General features: G+C 44.0%; 4 long non-coding RNA genes across 7 annotated transcripts in view; 1 reads left to right on the top strand and 3 right to left on the bottom strand.

Annotated features, from left to right (window-relative positions):
• The window catches only part of LOC147574217 (uncharacterized), a 38,584-nt gene extending 19,662 nt beyond the window's left edge, over positions 1 to 18,922 (top strand). For all 4 annotated transcript variants that reach the window (XR_015244024.1, XR_015244026.1, XR_015244025.1 and 1 more), the window contains one exon: positions 18,775 to 18,922. This is a non-coding gene — a long non-coding RNA (uncharacterized LOC147574217). The remainder of the gene's footprint in view (positions 1 to 18,774) is intronic.
• Positions 1,640 to 14,340, bottom strand: LOC147574218 (uncharacterized). Its single transcript, XR_015244027.1, has 3 exons — positions 12,345 to 14,340; positions 5,443 to 5,624; positions 1,640 to 3,931 (listed from the first exon to the last, which is right to left on the bottom strand). It is a non-coding gene; the product is annotated as an uncharacterized LOC147574218 (long non-coding RNA).
• The window catches only part of LOC147574211 (uncharacterized), a 483,035-nt gene continuing 478,202 nt past the window's right edge, over positions 17,508 to 22,340 (bottom strand). Inside the window, exon 2 of the long non-coding RNA XR_015244028.1 lies at positions 17,508 to 18,137. This is a non-coding gene — a long non-coding RNA (uncharacterized LOC147574211). The remainder of the gene's footprint in view (positions 18,138 to 22,340) is intronic.
• The window catches only part of LOC147574214 (uncharacterized), a 273,689-nt gene continuing 271,051 nt past the window's right edge, over positions 19,703 to 22,340 (bottom strand). Inside the window, exon 2 of the long non-coding RNA XR_015244022.1 lies at positions 19,703 to 20,718. This is a non-coding gene — a long non-coding RNA (uncharacterized LOC147574214). The remainder of the gene's footprint in view (positions 20,719 to 22,340) is intronic.

Genomic DNA, 22,340 nt, shown 5'->3' with positions numbered 1-22,340 from the left:
ACAGATTGCTTTGGGTAGTATTGACATTTTAACAATGTTTGTTCTTGCAACCCATGAGCATGGGATATTTTTCGGGTTCTTTGTGTGTTCTTCAGTTTCTTTCATAAGTTGTCTATAGTTTTCAGCATACAGATCTTTTACCTCTTTGGTTAGGTTTAATGCTAGGTATTTTATGGTTTGGGGCAGTGGTAAATGGGATCGATTCCTTGATATCTCTTTCTAATGCTTCATGATTGGTGTATAGACATGCAACCGATTTGGGTGCATTGATTTTTTATCCTGCAGCTTTGCTGAATGCATGTATCCATTCTAGCAGTTTTTTGGTGGGGGCTTTCAGGATGTCCACATAGAGTATCGTGTCGTCTGCAAACTGTGAAAGTTTGACCTCTTTGCCAACTTGGATGCCTTTTATTTCATTTTGTTGTGTGATCTCTAATGCTAGGACTTCCAACATCATATTAAACAACAGTGGTGAGAGTAGAAATATCTTCGTGTTCCTGATCTCAGGGGAAAAGCTCTCAGTGTTTCTCCATGGAGGAGGCTATTAGCTGTAGGCAGTTCATATGTGGCTTTTAAGGTTTGAAGGTCTATTCCTTCTATCCGACTTTCTTGAGGGTTGTATTCAGAAAGGATGCTTTATTTTGTCAAATGCTTTTTCTGCATCTATTGACAGGATCATATGGTTCTTACCCTTTCTTCTCTTCATGGGATGTGTCATGTTGATTGATTTGTGAATATTGAACCAGCCCTGCTGCCCAGGAATGAATTGAACTTGATCCTGGTGAATCATTCTCTTAATATACTGTTGCATTATGTTTGCTAGTATCTTGTTGAGAAGAAGAAGAAGGATTAACTATGCTTTAAATGTCTGGTAGGATTCCCCTGGGAAGCCATCCTGCCCAGGACTCTTATTTGTTGGGAGATTTTTAATAACTGATTGAATGTCTTCACGGGTTATGGGTCTGTTCACGTTTTCTATTTCTTCCCGTTTGGCTTTTGGTATGTGTGGGTGTCTAGGAATTTGTCCATGTCTTCCAGGTTGTCCAGGTTGTTGGCATATACTTTTTCATAGTATCCTCGGATTCTTATTGTATTTCTGTGGGGTTGGTTGTGATCTCTCGTCTTTCATTTGTGATTTTATCTGTTTGGGCTTCTCTTTCTTCTTTTTGAGAAGTGTGGCTAGGGTGTTATCAATTTTGTTTATTTAAAAAAAACATCTCTTAGATTCATTGATGTGTGAAACCTTGTTTTTGGATTCTATAGGATTTATTTCTGCTCTACTCTTTTTTGTTTCTCTTCATCTGCTGACGTTGGGCTTTCTTTGCTGCTGTGTTTCTAGTTCGTTTAGGAGTGAAGTTAGTTTCTGTATTTGGGACCATCCTTGCTTCTGGAGATGGGCCTGGATTACAATGTATTTTCCTCTAAGGACTGCCTTTGCTGCATCCCAAAGGGTTTGGATTGCGTGTTTTCATTTTCATTTGCTTCCATATGGTTTTAATTTCTTCCTTAATCGCCTGGTGGACCCATTCTTTCTTGAGTAGGAAGTTCTGTAACCTCCATGCATTTGGAGGCTTTCCAATTTTTGTTCTTGTGGTTGATTCCAAGTGTCTGAGCGTTGTGATCTGTAAATATGTAAGGTATGATCTCAGTCATTTTATATTTGTGGAGGGCTGTTTTGTGACCCAGGATGTGATCTATATTGGAGACTGTTCTATGTGTACTTAAGAAGAATGTGCATTCTACTGCTGTTGGATGAAAAGATCTCAATATATCGGTGTTGATATCCATGTATATAAATGTATATATTAAGGCCAATATATATCTATGTATATCTGAATACATCTGGTCCAATAACACATTGGATCTGTGTGTCCTTACTGATTTTCTGCCTTGATGATCCGCCTTTTGCCATGAGTGGTGTCTTAAAGTCGTCTACAATCATGGTATTTGAATGTATACACTTATTCATGTTTGTGATTAATCTATTCATATATGTGGGCCTTTCACTTTGAGGACATAAACATTTGCAATTGTTAGCTCCTCTTGATGGATAGACCCCTTAATTATGATCCAATGCCCTTCTGAATCTGTTACTACAGTCTTTGGTTTAAAATCTAGTCTGTCTGATGGATGTATGGCGACTTCAGCTTTCTTTTGACTTCTAGTAGCATGATAGGTAGTTCCCCATACCTTCACTTTGAATCTGGAGGTGTCCTGGGGTCTAAAATCAGTGTCTTGTTGACAGCATATAGATGGATCTTGTTCTTTGGTTCTGTTTTGTGTTTTATCCATTCTGATTCCCTGTGTCTTTTGATTGGGGCATTGAGTCTATTCACACTCAGAGTGATTAGTTAAAGATATGGATTTCGTGTCATTGTGTTATCTGAAGGTTTCATGCTTTTGGTGAGGCCTCTGGTCCTTTGTAGTCTCTGCTGCTTTCCACTCACAGTGTCGCCCCTTAGGGTCTCCTGCAGGGCTGGTTTAGTGTTCATGAACTCCATTAGGTTTTGTTTGTTTTGGAAAGCCTTTCTGTCACTTTCTATTCTAAATGACAGCTTTGCTGGGGAAAGGATTCTTCACTGCATATGTTCCCATTTAGCACATTGACTGTTTCCTACCCCTCCCTTCTGCCCTGCCAAGTTTCTTTGGACAGGTCTGCTGCTACCCTTCTGTGTCTTCCCTTGTCAATTAAGACCTGTTTGTCCCTAGCTGCCTTCAGAATTCTCTCTTTATCTTTGTATTTTTCCAGTTTCGCTTTGACATATTGTGGTGTTGACCTGGTTTTGTTGATTTGGAAGGGAATTCTCTGTGCTGCCAGGACTTGGATGCCTGTTTCCTTCCCCAGATGAGGGAATTTCTCAGCTATCTTTGTATCTTTTCCTATAACTGGAACCTCACAATAGATGCCTTTGTGTCTGCCCACACATTCTAAGATGGGACAGATTAATTTTTGTATTTTGTGTTTATTTGAAACAGAATTTTTCTCATTTGATATTGAAATCCCCAAAGGATTAAAAGTTGGATGTGAAAAAATTAGACCCCTTTGGTAAAATTGGTCATAACCTTGGGGTAGAGGCTCCTGTTCCTTCTGTGACACCATAGCCTGATGCCAGAGAAGACATGCTTTTTGACCCTTTGGTGAAAACATAAAGAAGGAAATGCATAAAGCTGGACAGTGGCACCACATAGGGGAAAAGCGTTACTCACAACCCAACTCCAGAGAAACGTTTCCCAAACCTCTGTTCCCCAAATACTCCAAAGTCCATGTGTTCCTGGGATGAAGAGCAAACACATGCAAGTCCAAGGGGAGGCGACCTCCATGGGGAGCAGTTGTCAGAGATGTGGGACGTTCCTGGAAGGAATTCAGGCAAATTAAACCCTATGGGGCAGTGCTGATCGCCCTCAGATGGTGGTTTATGGTCTGGGGAGCAGCAGGTCCCTTGACAACATAAGGAAACCAAGCCCCAGGAGATTCACAGTGAGAAGTCCTGACCTGAAGGGGAGCAGCTGTCCAGTACCAGGAGAGTTCATGGAGCCCAACTCATCTGGTATCAAGAGAGACCACAGAGCCCTGGTGGTCCCATACTGGGAGAGCCTACAGAGCCCAGGGTCCTCCCTTTCCCAGCCACCATGTCTGGTCCCAGGCTGATGGCTCAGCTCTGCTCCCCTGAGTTCAGAGGGGCCTCATGGCAGGAGAGTGGGGTGCTCCAGGAGGTGGGATCTGAGTTCCAGAATGCTGAGATACAGGCCTGATATTATGACAATTGAAAGTCAAGGGTACTGGGATGCTCACCAGCTTGTTTTACTAGTGAACCCAGGCTGTGATGTTAGCTTTAGTTTCCACATCTGTGATTGGAGGACATAACTTGGCCTTCTTGATGGGTTGTCTGTTGGATTCTCTGAGAGATGAGGTGGAATCATTGCCTGGTGCCTACAAGACATAAAGAGCCACCTGGCAGGTTGCCACATGATCCTCTAGGGCAGGGCACTCCTGGAAGACCCTGCTCAGGTCTCTGCCTGGTTCCCACCTCCTGGGAACATTCAGCATTGTCTGAGGAGATGGAGATGATCCCGGACGTCAGCAGGTGCTACACAAAGGAAGGCCAGCCATGGGAAGAGAGCAGGACACACCCTGTGCCACCTTCTAGGACCCAGGCTGTTACACCCTCTGACCTCAGCCCAAATAAATTCCCCTGCTGTGTGGACTTGACCTCCATCATTCACTTCTTCACTCCCTCTCTCATTCACTCCCTCATTCACTCACTTCTTCCTCATTTAGCAGGTGATCTCTGGTCCCTGCCATGTGCCCAGCACACTGACTCCATCCATGAGCATGACCCCAAGGGGTCATCACATGAGGCATCTTCCTTTGCAGAGTCTGCGCCTTCCTGCGCTCTGCCTCCTTTGACGAGGCTCAAGTCTGCTGTGTGACCGTGTCCCCCTGACCAGCTCTGTCCCCAGGGCTTGAGGTCCTCAGGATATCTGTGCTCCCAGGCTGCCAGGAGAGGATGTGCCTGTGACTGTGGTGAAGGACCGAATCCTCTAGCAGAGTTCAGGGTCACAGATGCGACTCTTCTGCAGGGACAGGTGGACTCTGGGGGCATGAGGTGTCATCAGCAGAACTGCAGTGCATTGCCAGCTTCAGTTTCCCAAATCCAGGACCAAGACCCTAACAGCACCTGCCATACACCCTTGTGCTGTCAAAGTGACAGTCCCCATCCTGTGTCCCTGCTTGCAGCCTGCTCTGTTTGCATTTGATCATGTTCTGTCCCGACTTGGGGAGGTGGGGTCCTTCTTCTGTGTGATAAGATTATAAACAAGGAACAGGGAGGATCCTGCCCTTGTGCACACTTGGATTCTCAATGTTTCTCTTGTCTAGAAATAGAGTGGATGCAGAACTGAATAAAAGAGTGGCTACTGTCAGGAAGGAGAAAAGAGCCCTGAGTAAGGGTCCTTGCTCTGTATTTTTAGCATCAGAAGGCTTACCAATATGATGGATGTATAGAAAGAATAAAAGGGTGATTATTAACCTATGTGTGTGAGAGAAAGGAGCTTTTTATGTTATGTGGTGTTAGGGTTTGGGTCAATATAAAAAAAAAATCCTGGCATCCAGCAGATGGCTGTTCATGACAGGCATGAGACACATTGTCTGTTTATCTTAATTTGCCTACAGAAAAGACAGAGAATGCTACCTCAGAGTTAAGAAGGCAGGTTTCTGTTGCTGGTTAGCTCTGCTCCAGGTGATTTCACCCTGTTGAGGCTGTCTTTATCCCTCTTTACCTGTATACTTATTCTGGAGCTTCCATCTTCTGAAAGCAGCTTTCTGCTTTTGTACTATGCTGGGGGTGCTTTCGCCCTGCTTACCTCTTCTGGATGCTTTCATCCTGTGACTTCCTATTCCTCTGTCTTTTTCCATGCTCAGGACGCTTTTGCCCTGCTTACCTAAACTTGGATGCTTTCATCCTTAGCCTTGTTAACCCATTGGTACAAGCTCAGGGATTCCTATACTCAATTCCCACAGTTCCACCTTTTTTTTTTCTTGGTTTTCTCTAGTTTTTTGTTCACAGACCGTCATGACAAGTTCCTGGTCCTTCTTTTGTTTTTGGGTGGCTTGGCGGGTGACTCTGCAAAGATATAAAAAGAGACACGGTGTAAGTATTCTGCTCCCCAGAGTTATCCAGAATTTGACATGTGTGCTGGCTGTAAGTGAGAAAAGATTTAAGTCATGCCACATTGCCCATGAATCAGGCTATTCATTTCTAATTTGGTCATCTGTATATTGTAGCTGTTGGCTCAATGTCACAACCAAATTTCCTATAATGTTAGAGGCATAGAAAGGAAAAAAAAAAACACTGTAAAGGTGTGTCTGGAAAGCATCCCAGGCTTGGGAGTGACAATAAGGAATGGCAGTTATGCAAATATGCTGGTCGTTAAGGTCATGGGGCAGTTTAAAGTGGAGGAACAAGGTCTTTTTCCAATAAATTCCACTGCAGCTTCAAAGCTTCAAGGCAGGCCAAAGCTTGTCTATCAATAGAAATTTGGTTTATTAATTTTTTGGTAGTATTGACCACAAATTTAACGAGGACATGGGCTGTTTGATGCAGGCCGATTCCAGTGACAGTGGCAGAGGGGATAATGCTTACTGCTGCTAAGGTGCCCATGATTAAACGGCCAACAAATCATTTTTGCCTTACAGCTGAATACCAGCGTTTAACAAGCCTGGAAAGTGAGCCTCATCCTGATGGATGCATATAGGGCTCAGAGCTATTAATAGGAATCCAGGCTGAGACACACTAAGAACTAATAAAGAGGAGAAATTTAATTGGTAGATGTTATATTTATTTACTCAAGACATAAACCCACCCATGGTGGTAGAAATGTTATACTTATTTTCTATTGGTTGGGTTTTTAAAGTGGAGGTAATAAACAGAATGTAGGGAGAAGGAATGCAAATAGTAGCCCATGCAAATTTGTCAGGGAGTCCCATGTTTTGTTAATATGTTTATTTATATAAATTCCATCATGGCTAACACTATGAGTCAAGAAGGGAAGGCCTAGGTCTCAAAGATTAACAACCATTTTACATTTTCCTTTATGAGTAGAAATATAGGGCCAGACCAACCTCTGTCTTTCCAAAAACAATATATTATTCTTACTAGATTGGTCGAAGGATATGGTCTTATTCAAATATTTTGTTTCAAGGTGGCCTCTGGGACCCAGTCAATTAAAGTCCAAGTGACCTAGCGAATATTATGCTCAGTCTCTCCGTACCAGGTTGTCCAAGGAATATTATTCCAGCGGTGGTATGAATACTTCAGACTAGAGCAAGCTAGAAGATTAGGAGTGTGAGATAAGTTTGTTTTTGAGGTATATCAAAATTTGTGGCTGAGAAAAATTTTAAATTGTCTGGCCTTGTAGAGGTTTTGGGCTGTACATGTAAATGGCAGTTGATTCTTCATTTGAGACAAGCACATAAGTTACTAAGTTTAGTAACACACCTAAGGAGGTTCTGAAGTAAGCCACCATTATGGTCTGGTCATATAAAGCCAATGCTCTTGTTCAGCTTGGAAGGGTGGGTTAAGATTGGCTCCTCCCATGATCTCCATGTCATTATTGCTAATAGGTATATCCCCATCTAGGAGTGTTAAGCTTGTCACATATAGGTGTGTTATGTAGATGAGAATAATCTAAATATTGAGCTTGGCCTGGACAAATGAGGGCAAGGAGAAGAATCAGGGTTACCTGTATAGAATTCCTGTCAGTGATTGAAATCATGGCTATCAGATGCATTTCAGAAGTATATGCAATACCATTGTGTTGTAAGAGGATGCTTGCCTGGTTAGACAGACATTTGAGGCTTCCCAATGTTATATCAGGGACAAAGACTTGCATTTGCGAAGTGGTTTCAGGGTGAAGGGTCAATGAAGAGGGTTCTTCCAAAAAGGGGGGCGTGGTTTCCCATTGAGACTCATTCTCTGGAAGTCCTGGTCATTTGGAAGATATCATGGTGGTCTCCACCATGCCATGGTACAGCTTTACCAACTGAGAGGGAACCCACAGAAGTCCAAGAAAGAACACAGTCCTAAAAGAACACAAGCATATCCTGAACCCAGGTGGAAGTTTAGTGGACGGAGTCTGTGTGGGCCCCCCTCCAGGGGTTTTGTATAGCAACATAGGATGAGAAGGTTTCTCTGATTTTGAAGAATGTGGCATAGCTGTGGTTAGTCCTTGAGGATTAAGATTTTAGAAGCTAAGAATAATCACAGCACAAAAAGGAGCTGAGGTTGTTATGCAGACAGCCAAGCTATCCCCCCCTTTTTTGACATATATTTGAGCTTATTATGTGCTCATTTTACAATTGCTTCACCTTATAGATTAAAAGGAATGCATAATTCTGACCAAGCCTTAAGTAAACAACTCAAAAGGGCATGCTATTCTGTTTTTTTAAACCCTATTTGTTAAGATTGTTTTTGTTTATTTATTTATATCTTTAACAAAAATATGTTTTTATTTTCATATCTATTTTACATATCTCTTACTCTTTTATACACAGAATGACTTTCTTTTTTTACATTAGCCTAATTACATTTAGCAGAATTTTAAAGCTTAGAGACCTTAGTCTCTAGTGAAAACTTAGTAACATTTGTGAACTCTACTATATCAGAAATTTTGTAGGTGGCAGACTTATGAAGCACAAATTATATTTTTAATAGATTTTAGTAACCTTAGGGTTCTATTTGCCATAGAAACCCATAGCACAAATCTATATTTACTAAGCAATGCTTCAGCCTTCTATTTGTTGTGGAAGAGACCTCAATGTCCAATGGATTTAACTTAATTTATCATTTAAATAAAAACTAAAGTGTAAGGCTACCAAAGTCCCTGAAGAGCATTTAAACAATTACCCATGAAAAGTAGAGATAGACAAAGTTAACGATTGCTTTAAGTTATCCTTTTGCTAACAAATTGGAACTCAGATAACATGTGGTAATTTGACCTTCAGTAAACCTTAGCAGAATGAATGAATATTTATTATTCAATTCTGATCATTTAAAAGAAATGAGCCCTGGGTGTTGTCTGCAAATCAATTTGTCAATTAATTATATTAAAATAAATAAAATGCATGTCTATCCTAATTTTATTTCATTTGTGTCCTCTTAAAAGTTTACCATTGTCATTTTTTTCCTGCGGAACCAGTGAGGAAATCTGAAGTGGGTGGTGAAAGTCTAAGGGGGAAATTTTTTTGCTCTTTGACAACGTGGAGGTAGTAGGTAATGCTGCTTGAGACACTGAAGAGCAAGATATGCAGACCTCACCCCAGGTGGTGCAGAAATTGTAAGAGGGGGAAGGGAAGGCAGAAAAAGTGAGGTGCCACCAAGTAGCCTAGAGGCAGACAAAGGCCCAGAGGGTAGAGAAAGAGTTCTCATGGTCCCAAAGCCTGTCAGCTCAGATATATGAGCAGGTGCAGATTTTTGTTTTGTTTTATTTGGTTTTGCACTAGTGGATTAGGCAGTCCAAGTCAGGCCAGAGAAGACAAGGACATTCCCCAAAGCAAAAGGAGTTTCAGCAGCTGCTAGGGAATATTCCTTAAAGTCTCCATCCCGAGGTACACTAATCAGAGACAATTGGCTCTATTCATTATAGTCATTGGCCCAGGAAATGAATGAGAGAGAAGCTCCCACATAAAGTTAGATATTGGGAGAAACGGGGAGAGACAGTTAGAGTCCCCTTCAATAGGGATGGCCTGTGTAGAATATGACACACTATTTTAGTGCATTGTTGTTTGACAATTATTCGAAGCTGGGCTAGCTGCCTTAGTTGGGAATAGTGTCCTGGGCCAGAAAATTGTTCAAAAGACACCATGATAGCAGCATCAAAGTTATGCATGACATGAGTCACACAAGCATATAAAACTCTCGGGCATACACAGCATGGACGGCTGGGGTCAAAATGATTTTCATAAGAGAGCCCCCATCACAGGCAGACATGGAATAAGTGCCACAAATAGGTTCTAAACTGATGATTTTATTTATTTTTTTTTTTAATTTTTTTTTTCAACGTTTATTTATTTTTGGGACAGAGAGAGACAGAGCATGAACAGGGGAGGGGCAGAGAGAGAGGGAGACACAGAATGGGAAACAGGCTCCAGGCTCTGAGCCATCAGCCCAGAGCCCGACGCGGGGCTCGAACTCACGGACCGCGAGATCGTGACCTGGCTGAAGTCGGACGCTTAACCGACTGCGCCACCCAGGCGCCCCAAAACTGATGATTTTAAAAGGCCTGTGGAGGCCATTCAACTGAACTGATTCCTGCAATTCTTTTACTATTTGGCAGAGCAGGACTTCATGGACATATTGCCCATTTTGCCTGACAGTGTGAAATGGCTGGAAGTCACCAGCCTTATGGGCATCCTTAATGTATTTTTGCATTGGGGTGAGGACTTTATCAGAACTAGTCGGTGAGGTTTCTGGACACTCACTATTTTCTAACCCTTTTGAGTCGGGGGAGGAGTATCTTTGGGCTGTAAAGGCACCAAAGGCACAGGCTGACTATAAAAGCTTAGTTTATTTCCCCTCTCTATTGGGTAATTCTACATCTTCATATACATCGTCTGAACTCAAGAGGACAAGGGCATAATGGACAAGGGACTGAGTGAGGATTACCTCGAGGTTGGGGGCATTAGCCTTCTCAGAATGTTGAGCTTTTTTTTTTTTTTTTTTCAACGTTTATTTATTTTTGGGACAGAGAGAGACAGAGCATGAACGGATGAACGGGGGAGGGGCAGAGAGAGAGGGAGACACAGAATCGGAAGCAGGCTCCAGGCTCCGAGCCATCAGCCCAGAGCCTGACGCGGGGCTCGAACTCACGGACCGCGAGATCGTGACCTGGCTGAAGTCGGACGCTTAACCGACTGCGCCACCCAGGCGCCCCAGAATGTTGAGCTTTTAATGTTTTCTGTACTCGGTCCCAGATATCCAGATCATAAGTTCCTTGTTTGGGGAACCAAGTGCATTGTTGCTTGTTAATCATTTATAACTTAAGGAGTGCTTTCTGATTGAGTACATTGGTGAACCTATCCCAAAGATTGTAAAATATGAATGTTATTATTTCTCCTCTGGGGATAGGAAGTCTCCCATAAAACTTCTCTCAAAAGTCCCATGGCAGCAAATCCTAATATAGTTTCATTCTTCTCTGACCTCGTCAGGGAAAGATTGAGGTCTGATGCATTTTTTTTGTAGAGATCTTTTGTCATTCTGCAGAGTTCTGATGTTCTTGAGTTGTGTCAGCTTCTGGCCATGTTCACTTCTAATCACGTTGACCTCTAGTCATGTCAGGGTCACAATCTGCCACAGAATTTGAGTCTGGAGTTCTCTCTTGTCCTAAATTTTCCCTCCTCATTTTTCTTTCTTTCTTTTTTTATTTTCTTTAGTTATTATGAAGAGAGAGAGAGAGAACCAGTGGGGGTGGGGCAGAGAGAGAGGCAGATAGAGGACCCTACGTGGGCTCTGTGCTGACAGCAGAGAACCCAATGCAATGCTCAAACCTATAAACCACGAGATCATGATCTGAGGTGAAGTCGAATGCCCAATGCACTGAGCGCCCCAGGCAACCTAAAGTTTTCTCTCACTAAATAATCAACATTACTTTAGGATGCAATTACTTCTTTTTTTCCTCAAGAAAAAGTACATCTTCTTTTCTTTTACTGAAAGCAAATGTTGGGCCCTGGTGATAAAATGACAATTCAACACTTCAGGACATTTTGTTGCTGTGGCCAAGATTGTTTACATTAATAACTCCTTTGTTCTGGAAAACTCAATGGAAGCCACAGGCACAAAATCAGTAATTTGCAAAGACAGCAGTGGGGAAGGAAAGCAGGAACAAAAAAATCAAGCTAATTCTGACTCAGCAACAAGCCACCTGCTCCCTCTGCCCACTGTGCCTGCACCATAAGGTGACGTGTTTGCTCTTCAAGGTGTCAGGAGAAAGGGACTGGGTTTTCATTTAGCAGTTAATTCTGGGGACCTCAGTCCAAGGACACCTTGTGCCTTGTGCCAGCAGTGCACGGTTGACTGTGAGGAAGAGACAAGTCTTAAAGCTAAGGTCCTAAATTCATGATGCTCCTCCATGATCCTTCTCCTCATGCGTGCTTGGCCGTGGTGGGATTATGGTTCTGAAAGCTCAGAACTGTTAGAGCCCTGAGGAAGCCATGGGTTCCCTGGAGCCCTGGTCATAGCCAAATATCTTTAATCCTGAGGATGGAGTCTCCATGCTGGTGGACAGGTCGAGAGCTGTCACCACACCACACCCCATCTCCAAATCCTATTTCCTAAGATTTCCTTTGGCCCCTTCACTGACTGCACTGAGGGCCAGGAGTCCAGGTCCTGGTGCTGATGCTGACTGTGCTATAAATTCCCCAAGGGCTGTTCTGCGTGTATTAGGGGGTGCTGTAGGTGGAGGAGTGATGAGGGGCAAAGGACAAACCTGGTTCTAGGTGTGTGAGCCTCTTATTTTGGCTCAGTGCTGCCACAATCCCTTTCTTCTAGAAGAGGAGAGCAGGAGCCAGAGGCTACAGTGTAGATCTTAGTATGTGAGCAGGCTGCCCCGCCCCAGAAACCCCTCACTTACAGCTGCACAGTTGCCTGGTCTCAGCCCCACTGAGGCTGCAGAGCCACAGGGCATCCAAGACATTTCTTAAATGATCACTTGGTTGAAGAGATGTAGGAGCAGATATGGGGACAGGGAGGGGAAATTCAACTTGTATAAAAAAAGGCACTGGAGTAGTTAAAATAGGTACCTGTTGATTTCAAAAGGTGAGAAGCCAGTTAACCTACCATTCCACCCACTTTTATCCCAAGCTCTTTTTATGCTCAGTGGCTTGCGTTGAGGGAAGCTGAATGCCTGCGGCATGGGGACATGCCTGCTCCTGGACTTTCTTGTCTGGAGACAGAGACTTCTCCAACCTCATGCTGTGTCTTCAGTATTCTCACAGCCATCCTGGCTGGAAGAACTTCCCTTACAGCCTCCAAATCCACCTGCAAAGCAAAGAGGTTGTGTCCTGTATGGTCACCATCTGCTCCTGCAGAATTTTGGGCAGAAGTAATTCCTGCATCCCCCAAGGCCAACCACACAGAGGTTCAGGGTGCCCTGGGGGTGACCTACCTGGCAAGCATTTCTGCCCCTGAACCAGTGGCCTAAGTGAGCCATTATGCAGAGCAGTCCATACAGAAGGCTGAAGTTGCTCAGGATGCAGAAGCTGAAGGTTGGGCACAGAGCCCAAAGTGGGACACGAGGATACCAGTGACTACCACACCTCACCTGTTGCCCTAAGGAGCATGGTCGGGTAGGTGCCCATGGGCAGTGCCTACTTGATGTCTGTGTGAGGAACCCGGAATCTGAAATGTGCCCCATATATGTGGTCCTGGGCCTTTCAGAGCTGTGGCTTTACTCCCCACCCCCTACCATGGTCCTGTCCTGAGGCTCCATCTGCCCTGAGTCTCGTATCCATTTAGATTTAATGCATGGTTTACCCACCAACAAATCAAGCCACTCTGGGTTCAGGGTAGTTCTCTATCCTGTTCACAAGGACAATGTGTGAAGGCATTTAATAAAGATTGTGGGGTTAGTGGAGCCCTTGGATGAAGAGCTACTGTTCAGATATTACTCCATATTGCATAGAACTAGATTCTATTAGACTGTATCTTTCAATGATAGCTCAGGAGCTGGATATAGAGTGCTGAGTAATGGATTAGTTTGTAGAGGGAGACTACCCTGAGTGGTTTACTAGGGAGTGTGAATGTCCCAAGCACATGGATGTGGTGAGAAGCACTCCAGGGGAAATAGATAGTGACAGAGTGGGTGACTGCAGGATTGGGGGACCCTGTTGGGTAGGGTCAAATAAGTAACATGTGTCTTGGAATCCACATGGCCACGGTTCAGGGCCAGGGTGGAATACATGGGATTTTCTCAGCTTTTACTCAGGCTACCACAGGGGGAACAGCTGCACAGGCAGAAAGAAACAAAGCCAGGGAGATGAGTGTATGCAGGAAGGTTGTTTATGAAGACACATTGGTTGTGGGCATAAGCAGGCAGAATGGGGCCATTTGATGAATTGGAGTTGGGATGACCAACACCATGAATTTGTATAGCAACTCCCCACAGTGCTTTCTTCATTTTCACAGCAGAAACAGGGGTCTACAAAGGCTTATACAAGTTGAGTGGAGCCATGCTCTGCTTCAACTTGACTGTCTTGTGATATTCTCACAACCCTGTTTCTGTTGAGTCTACCTGGAGCAGCCCTGCACCTGTGCCTGGATCAGCCCCTCCATCCCTCCACCCTGCAGTACAGACTTCCCACTGCTGCTACACTCAGGAGTACAGCATGAACAAGCTGAAGTACTCTTCAGTTTTCCCGTGTGGAATTGAAGTGTCTGACTTTGAAAAGTGGTTAAGGACCTCACTTCAACATTGGTGAGCATATGCCCCATCATAACAGATTTTTGGTATCATTTGAATAAATCCCTAGTAGTGTAATTGATGGGCCATAGGGTAGTTCTATTTTTAATTTTCTAAGGAAACTGTATACTGTTTATCAGAGTACTGCATCAGTTTCCCTTCCCACCAACAGTGCAAAAAAGATTCCCCTTTCTCTCCCACCTTGACAACATCTGTTGTTTCCTGAGTTGTTAATTTAAGACTTTTGTTTAGGTGTGACATGATATCTCATTGTGGTTTCAATTTGTATTTCCTTGATGAAGAATGATGTTGAGCTTCTTTTCATGTGAGCATTAGCTCTCTGGATGTCTTCTTTGGAAAAGTGTTTATCTATGTCTTCTACCCATTTGTTCAATAAATGGAACAATGCCTCCAGTTTTCTGTTCAATTGTTCGATTGTTGTGTTTTTATTGTTTTTGTTTGTTTGTTTGTTTTTAATTTAGGTGGGTTTCTGATAAGTTCTTTGTAGATTTTTGGATACAAATTCTTTATCAGATGTGTTATTTGCAAAGATCTTGTCCCATTTCTTCAGTTTATTTTTAGTTTTGCTGATTGTTTCCTTTCTTGTGCAGAAGCTTTTAATCTTGATGAAGTCCCAATAGTTCATTTTTGCTTTTATTTTCTTTGCTTCCAGTGGCATGTCTAGTAAGAAGTTGCTGTAGCAGAGGTCAAAGACATTGCTGCATGTGTTCTCCTCTAGGATTTTGGTGGTTTCCTGTCTCAAATTTTGTTTTTTCATCCATTTTGAATTTATTTTTGTGCATGGTGTAAGAAAGTGATCCAGTTTCATTTTTCCACATTTCACTGTACAGTTTTCTCAAAAACATTTGTTGAAGAGATTTTTTTAATCTTTATTTATTTTTGAGAGAGAGAGACAGAGCACAAGTGAGGGAGGGACACAGAGACATAGAGACAGAATCTGAAGCAGACTCAGGTCTCTGATCTGTCAGCACAGAGCCCGATATGGGGCTGGAACTCACAAAAGGTGAGTCGTGACCTGAGCCAGTGTCAGATTCATAAATGATTGAGTCACCAAGGCACCCAAGACTGGTTTTTTTTCTTCCATTAGATAATCTTTCCTACTTTCTTGAAGATGAGCTTATTATATAGTTGAGGGTCCATATCTGAGTATTGTATTCAGTTTCAGTAATCAGTCTGTGTGTATTTTTGTTCGAGTACCATACTGTTTTCATGACTTCAGCTTTGGAATATAGCTTGAAATCCAGAATTGTGATGCCTCCAGTTTTCTTTTTCTTTTTCAGGATTGCTTTGGCTATTCAGGGTCTTTTGTGGTTCCATACAAACTAGGATTGTGTGATCTAGCTCTGCATAGAATTCTGGTGGTATTTTGTTAAGGATAGCATGAATGTGTAGGTTGATTTGGGTAGTCGTTTTCAGATTGATTTGGGTGGTAGTGTTCAGAGTATATACCTCTTTAGTTAGGTGTATTCCTAAGAATAATATGTTTTCTGGTGCAATTGTAAGTGGGATTGATTCCTAGATTTATTTTTCTGTTGTTTTGTTACATTATATAGAATTGCAACAAATTTCTGCACATTGATTTTATATCTTGCAATTTTGCTGAATTTATGGGTTTGTTCTAGAAATTTTTTGGTGGAGATCTTTTGTGTTTTGAACATAGAGTAGCATGTCATTCACACATAATGGAATTTTGACTTCTTCCTTGCCAGTTTGTATGACCCTTATTTCTTCTTGTTGTCTGATTGCTGAGGTTAAGACTTCTACTACTTATTAATTAGTAATGGTGAGAGTGGGCATCCTTATCTTGTTCCTGACCATAGGGGAAAAGCTCTGGGTTTTTCCTCAATGAAAGTGAAATTAGCTGAGGGTCTTTCATTTATGGTCTTTGTGATGTTGAGGGATTTTTCATCTACCCCTACTTTGTTGTTGTTGTTGTTGTTTTTAATCAGGAATGGATGCTGTACTTTGTCAAATGCTTTTTCTGCATCTATTGACAGGATAATATCATTTTATTCTTTCTTTTATTACTATGGTTCTATCACCTTCATTGATTTGCAAATATTGAGCCAGCTCTGCAGTCCAGGAATAAATCCCTGATCAACGTGAATAATTCTTTTAATGTACTCTTGAGTTCAGTTTTCTAGTATCTTGTTGAGAATATTTCCATACATGTTTATCAGGGATATTGGCCGGTAATTCTTCTTTTTAATGGGGCCTTTGTCTGCCTTTGTAATCAAGATCATATTGGATTTATAGAATGAGTTTGAAAGTTTTCGTTCTGTTTGTATTTTTTAAGAAAACCTTTTTTTAAATATGAAATTTATTGTTAAATTGGTTTCCATACAACAGCCAGTGCTCATCCCACAAGGTGCCCTCCTCAATACCCATCAATTACGCTTCTATTTTTATGGAATAGTTTCAGAAGGATAGGATTCTTTAAATATATGGCAGAGTTCCCCTGGGAATTGATCGGGCCCAGGACTCTTGTTTGTTGAGAAGTTTTTGATACTGATTCAATTTCCTTGCTGGTTGTGGGTTTATTTAAATTTATGATTCCTTACTGTTTCAGTTTGGAAGTTGGTAAGTGTCTAGGAATTTGTTCATTTCTTCCACATTGCCCAGTTTTTTGGCATAGCCTTTTTCAGAGCATACCCTTACAATTATAACAACTTTTTAAAAATTAACTTTAAACTTTATCCTTGTCATGCCTGCATGTATGTTTCTGTATCATACACCATCTGTTACTTCAGTGGTGACTTTTTTCCTGTAAACAACCAAAGAGGCTGCATATGCATGACTTGTACTCTAAGAGATTCTGTAAATATCAAAATTGCAGAGAAAATTAAAAGATCAATGATTGCCCCATTTACAAGAAGAAATAGTGTTGAATATTTGGAATACAGGGGACTTTTAGGACAATGGGGACACTGTGTATGATTCCAAAATGGTGCATAAAAACAACTATCCATTTCTCCAAATCCAATGCGCAACACCAGAAGGGAACAATAATGTAAACCCCTGGAATTTCGGTGATTATGATGTGCCAAAGTATGTTCATCAATTGTAACAGATTGTACTACTCCAGTAGAGGATGGGTACATGGAGGAGGCAATGCATATGTGGAAACAGAGTGTATCTGTAGTTTTATCTCAAATTTTCTGCAAAAAAATAATTTGGAAATTTGAAATGTTTACAAAACATAAAATTTACTACATAATCAAAGTGAAGAAAAGTCTATTTGCACCACTTGCCACCTAATCATAAACAATGCCATCAATGACAGTCCCAGAATTTTCTGGTTGCAAAATTTAAAAAAAACCCACCATCTAGAAAGATAAACTAAGAAAAAAATAGAACTATTAATGAATTCAAGAGCAGGTTCTTTAAAAAGATTTTCAAAAATGATGAGTCAATTGGAAAATAGATAAAACTCAGAAATTGTGCTAGACTTCTCAAAAAAAAAAAGAGAAGACAAATAAATGAAACCATAAATGAATGAGGAGAAATAAGAACCAACAACATATAACAAATGGGAGAATTATAAGACAATATTATTAAAAATTATATGCAAACAAACTGAACAATATGGACTAAGCTGATAAATTATGAGAAACATACAATCTTCCAAACTGAATCAGGAAAAAATAGAACATTTGAACAGACCAGTAATTTCTAATAAAATTGAATCATTAAGCAAAAAAATCTCCCGAAAAGCAAACTCCAGGGATTTCATTAGCTATAACGTCCATCACGTTTGCAAGCCTTCTGATCCTAATAAATACAGAGCGAGGACCCTTACTCGGGTTCTTTTCTCTTCCTGGACATTAGATACTCTTGTATTCAATTGTGGGTCTGCTCTCTTGATTGACAAAAAACAATCTCCAGAATCCAAATCTGTGAAAGAGTAAGACCTCCCTATTCCTTGTTTACAACCCTGTCACACAGAAGGTGGCCCCCGAACCCTCAAGTCAGGACAGATGATGATCAAATGCAAACAGAGCAGGCTACAAGCAGCACAGTGACACATATGGGGACTGTCACTTTGACTGCACAACGGTGTGCGTCAGGTGCTGTTAGAATCTTTGTCTTGGATGTGCGAAACTGAAGCCAACAATGTGCTGCATTCTCGCTGATGACTCCTCATGGCCCTGCAGTCCAACTACCTAAGCAGAAGAATAGCATCTGTGACCCTGAGGTCGGCCAGATGGCTCAGTCCTTCCCCACAGTAGCAACCTCTCCTTGTAGCTCGGGAGCATGGACACCCAGAGGACCTCGAGCCATGGGAACACAGTTGGTCTGGGGGACATGGTCACCCTGCAGACCTGAGCCTTGTCAGAGGGGAAACAGCACAGGAATGTACAGACTCTGAAAAGGAAGATGCCACACGTGGGGACCCCGTTGGGTCACTGATGGAGTCACCTTGCAGGGCACATGACAGGGACCAGAGGTCACCAGCTGAATTAGGAGAGGGGTGAGTGAATGAGGGAATGAATGGGGAGGCAATGAGGAAGTGAATGAGGGAGGGTCAGGTCCACACAGCAGGAGACTTTATGTGGGGTGAGGTCAGAGTGTGTAATCCCCGGGCCCTGGAAATTGGCACAGGATGTGTCCTGCTCTCCTCCCATGGCTGACCCTCCTTCACCTGGGAACTGCTGACATCCTGGATCATCTCCATCTCCTCAGGCAATGCTGAATGTTCCCAGAATCTGGGTACTAGGCAGAGGCCTGAACAGGGTCTTCAGGAGCCTGTTCCCTGGATAATCCAGTGACAGCCTGCCATGTGGCTCTTTTGTCCTCCAGGCACCAGGCAATGATATCATCTCATCTCTCAGAGATTCCAACAAGCAACCCATCAAGAAGGCCAAGTTATGTCTTCTGGTCACAAATGGGTAAACTGAGGCAAATAGCACAGCCTGGGGTCACTAGTAAGACAAGCTAGGTGAGGCTCCCCACTCACCTTTGGAGTGTCCTAACTCCACTTTGGATTTGTCCTAACCTCAGGCCTGCACCTCATCATTCTGGAACTCAGGTCCCTCCTCCTTGGGCATCCCATCCTCCTGCCATAAGGTCCCTCTGAACACAGGGGAGCAGAGCTAACCCATCTGCCTGGGACCTGACATGGTGGCTGGGGAAGGGAGGACCCTGGGCTCTGTAGGCTATCCGTGTATTGGACCACCTGGGCTCTGTGGTCTCTCCCAGCAACAGACCGGCTGGGCTCCATGGACTCTCCTGGTACTGGACAGCTGCTCCCCTCAGGTCAGGACTTCTCACTGTGGATCTCCTGGGGCTTGGTTTCCTTATTTTGTCACCTGGGCTGCTGTCCCCAGACCATAAGCCTGACCATCTGAGGGTGACCAGCACTGCCCCCTTAGGGTTTCATTTTCTTGAAGTCGTGCCAGGAACATCCCACATCTCTGACAGCTGCTCCCCATGGAGTTCGCCTCTCCTTGGACTTGCATGTATTTGCTCTTCATCCCAGGAACACCATGACTTTGGAGTATTTTGGGAACACAGGCCTGCAAAACCTGTCTCTGGACTTGGGCTGTGAGGAATGCTTTTCCCCTCTGTGGTGTCACTGCCCAGCTTTCTGCATTCCTCTCTTTCTGTTTTTGCCACAGGAGGAACAGCCATGTTCTGTCTGGCATCAGGCTGTGGTGTCACAGAAGGAACATGGGTCTCTACCCCAAGGTTATGACCATTTATACCAAAGGAGTCTCATTTTTGCACATCCAATTTTTAATCCATTGTGGATTTCAATATCAAATGAGAAAAAATCTATTTCAAATATACACAAAATACAAAAATTAATCTGTCCCATCTTAGAATGTGTGGGAAGAGACAAAGACATCTATTGCGAGGTTCCAGGTATAGGAAACATCCAGAGTAGGTAAGGAAAAGAGAGAGAATGGAGATTAGTGGTTCCCAGAGGCTATGGGGGGGGGGTGGGCAATGGGGAATGAGGGCTCTGGGTACATGGTGTCCCTTGGGGACTGAGATATTCTGCAACAATATTGTGTGCTGTGGTTGCAGAGGGTTGTGAGTGTACTCAATGCCCAGGAATTGTACAATTTCAATCATGTAAACAACTTTTTAAATTAATAATAAAGACTATACAAAACACAAAATGATAAAATAATAGTTGAAATATAGCAGAAGGAAAGCACAAATGGGGAGTGGAAGAAACATTCTGCTGGGGTGTTGGGCAGGGGCAAGGCAAGAACAGGACCAAGGGAAGGGGCAGGGGTAATGACACAAACAGGGGCAGGAGCAAGGTCAGGGGCAGGGACTGTGGGAGGGCTGGGGACAGGAGCAGGAACAGGGACAGGGGCAGAACAATGGCAGGGGTAGGAACAGGAAGAGGGGCAGAGGCAGTGGCAGGGGAAGGAGCTGGAAAAGGAGCAAGAACAGTGGAAGCAGCAGAGGCAGGAGCAGGAAGAGTGTCAGGAACAAAAACACTGTCAGGAGCAGGGGCAGGATCAGGAACAGTGTCAGGAGCAGGAGCTGGAATAGGAGCAGGAATAGGGTCAGGAGCAGAGGCAGGAGCAGAGGGAAAATATGGAGCAGGATCTGGTTCACTCTGCACAGTTGCTGGCTGTCCCTGCACAGGTGCCAGGGCATCTTCTGGCTCCTGGACTCCTGCAGGAGCCCCTCTAAAGAACACCCCTCCCTACAGAGCTGCGGATGCCAGAGATGGCGTTGCCTCAAGCTCTGGAGACACAGTGGCTTCTGCTCCTGCAGCTGACTCTTCAGAATAAAACAGAGTGACATTTGGAGAAAGACTAAATCCCCAGCTGAAAGATGAGAAAGATCACCCCCATGCCTGCCTCTCCAGGTCCCTTTGCAGGCACAGAACACACCCCTCAGCCTTCCAGAGAAGCTACAGCCAGGAACCCGCACCAGGACCTCTTTCCTCCTGCTATCCACAGCTGGGTACTCTGAGGTCAGTTTTTGCTCCTATCCCCCACCACGACCTGGGGGCTCTTCCCTGGGTGACCAATCTCTGACTGGCCCCATACACCACCATCACCCACCCTCAGCCTTCTCACCCTCTGGCTCTGCCTCCGTGGGCTCTAGCTCCTGGACCAGCATCTGGTGGACCATTGTCCTCTGCAGTGGTCTAGACTGTGACCACTCCAGGCAATCTCCAGGCCCTGTTTCTGGAGACTTCCTCCCTGTGTCCAGGGTGGCCCTCCTGGGTGGACACATGGGCACCTCAACAGGGTAGACTGAGCATGGGTCTGCCAGCCACTTCCTCATCTCATCTGTAGTCTTCTGTAAAGGCTTTGAATAGCAGCTGGCCCAGAGGTATCACAGACCTGCTTGAACATCTTCAGGGTCCTTCTGCCTTCTCCCACTGCTGCTCCCAGATTGAACACTGACCTCTGCACAGCCCTGCACCCAGGATGCAGTGACATACAACTACAGGGCTCAGGATGAACTTTGGGGACAAAAGAAGGCCCTAGAACACCCTGTCCCTCTCAACCAGCCTTGACCTGGGTTGTGAGCATGACGGCCCACTGGGCATCTGACCCCTCTTCAGACTGCATCTGCTCAGGTGGGCCCTCCACACATGACCCTTCCTTCCACACATACACATACACATGGGGAGGGGAAGAGGGGCCACACAGATCAGTAAGAGAGGTAACAGGTTTGACTGGTCAGATCTGGGACTTCCTATGTTACCTTTGGGTCTTTCGAAGCTAGAATCCAGAGGCGCCCAGTGTGAGACATGACACAGTGTCACCAGGATCGGGAAACAGTGTCACTGTTGGCTCTCCTGAGCCAATAGCCTCGTGTCCTGGGCACACAGCAGGAGAGCATGTTGCTTATGTGCAGGTTTCCAAACAAATAAGCCCAGCAGGACGCTGTCTCCAGAATGTGGGTGCCTAGTTACCGGGTTCTGAATTCTGTTGCGCTCTGCTCTCAAGGAAGTGAGATCACTGCCTGGGGTCCCTTTGCTGGGCTTCCTCCTCATACAAGAGCCACTCCCTCAGGCTGAAAAAGGGCTCCACTCCACCCCATGCCCTGTCCATACAGGGACACCAACACAACTCCCTCAAAGCCCCCAGGAGGCCTGGGTGCAGCCAGTACCCCAGCTTTGAGGATACAGTGCTGGCTTCAGGCCAGGCTCCTTCCCCCAAGCAAAAGTGTGACCCTGCACAAATTCTGTCCTTCTCAGGGCCTCCCCAGTCTCGCCATCTCCACTGTGGGGTCATTCTGGCATCTACTTCTAGGGACACCACCAGGGGATCTGCCTATAGAGATGCCCCATACCTGCTATCACATGAGGCTCATGCACACACTTAGCCATGGAAAGGTGAGAAAGAGGTGAACACAACATGGAACACACTCAAAAGGGCCTGGGT

This window comes from Puma concolor, chromosome E1 (assembly GCF_028749965.1).
Source record: "Puma concolor isolate L17-30 chromosome E1, mPumCon1.1.hap2, whole genome shotgun sequence".
In the NCBI taxonomy this organism is placed as follows: domain Eukaryota; kingdom Metazoa; phylum Chordata; class Mammalia; order Carnivora; family Felidae; genus Puma; species Puma concolor.
This window is presented reverse-complemented; position numbering and strand designations above follow the sequence as displayed.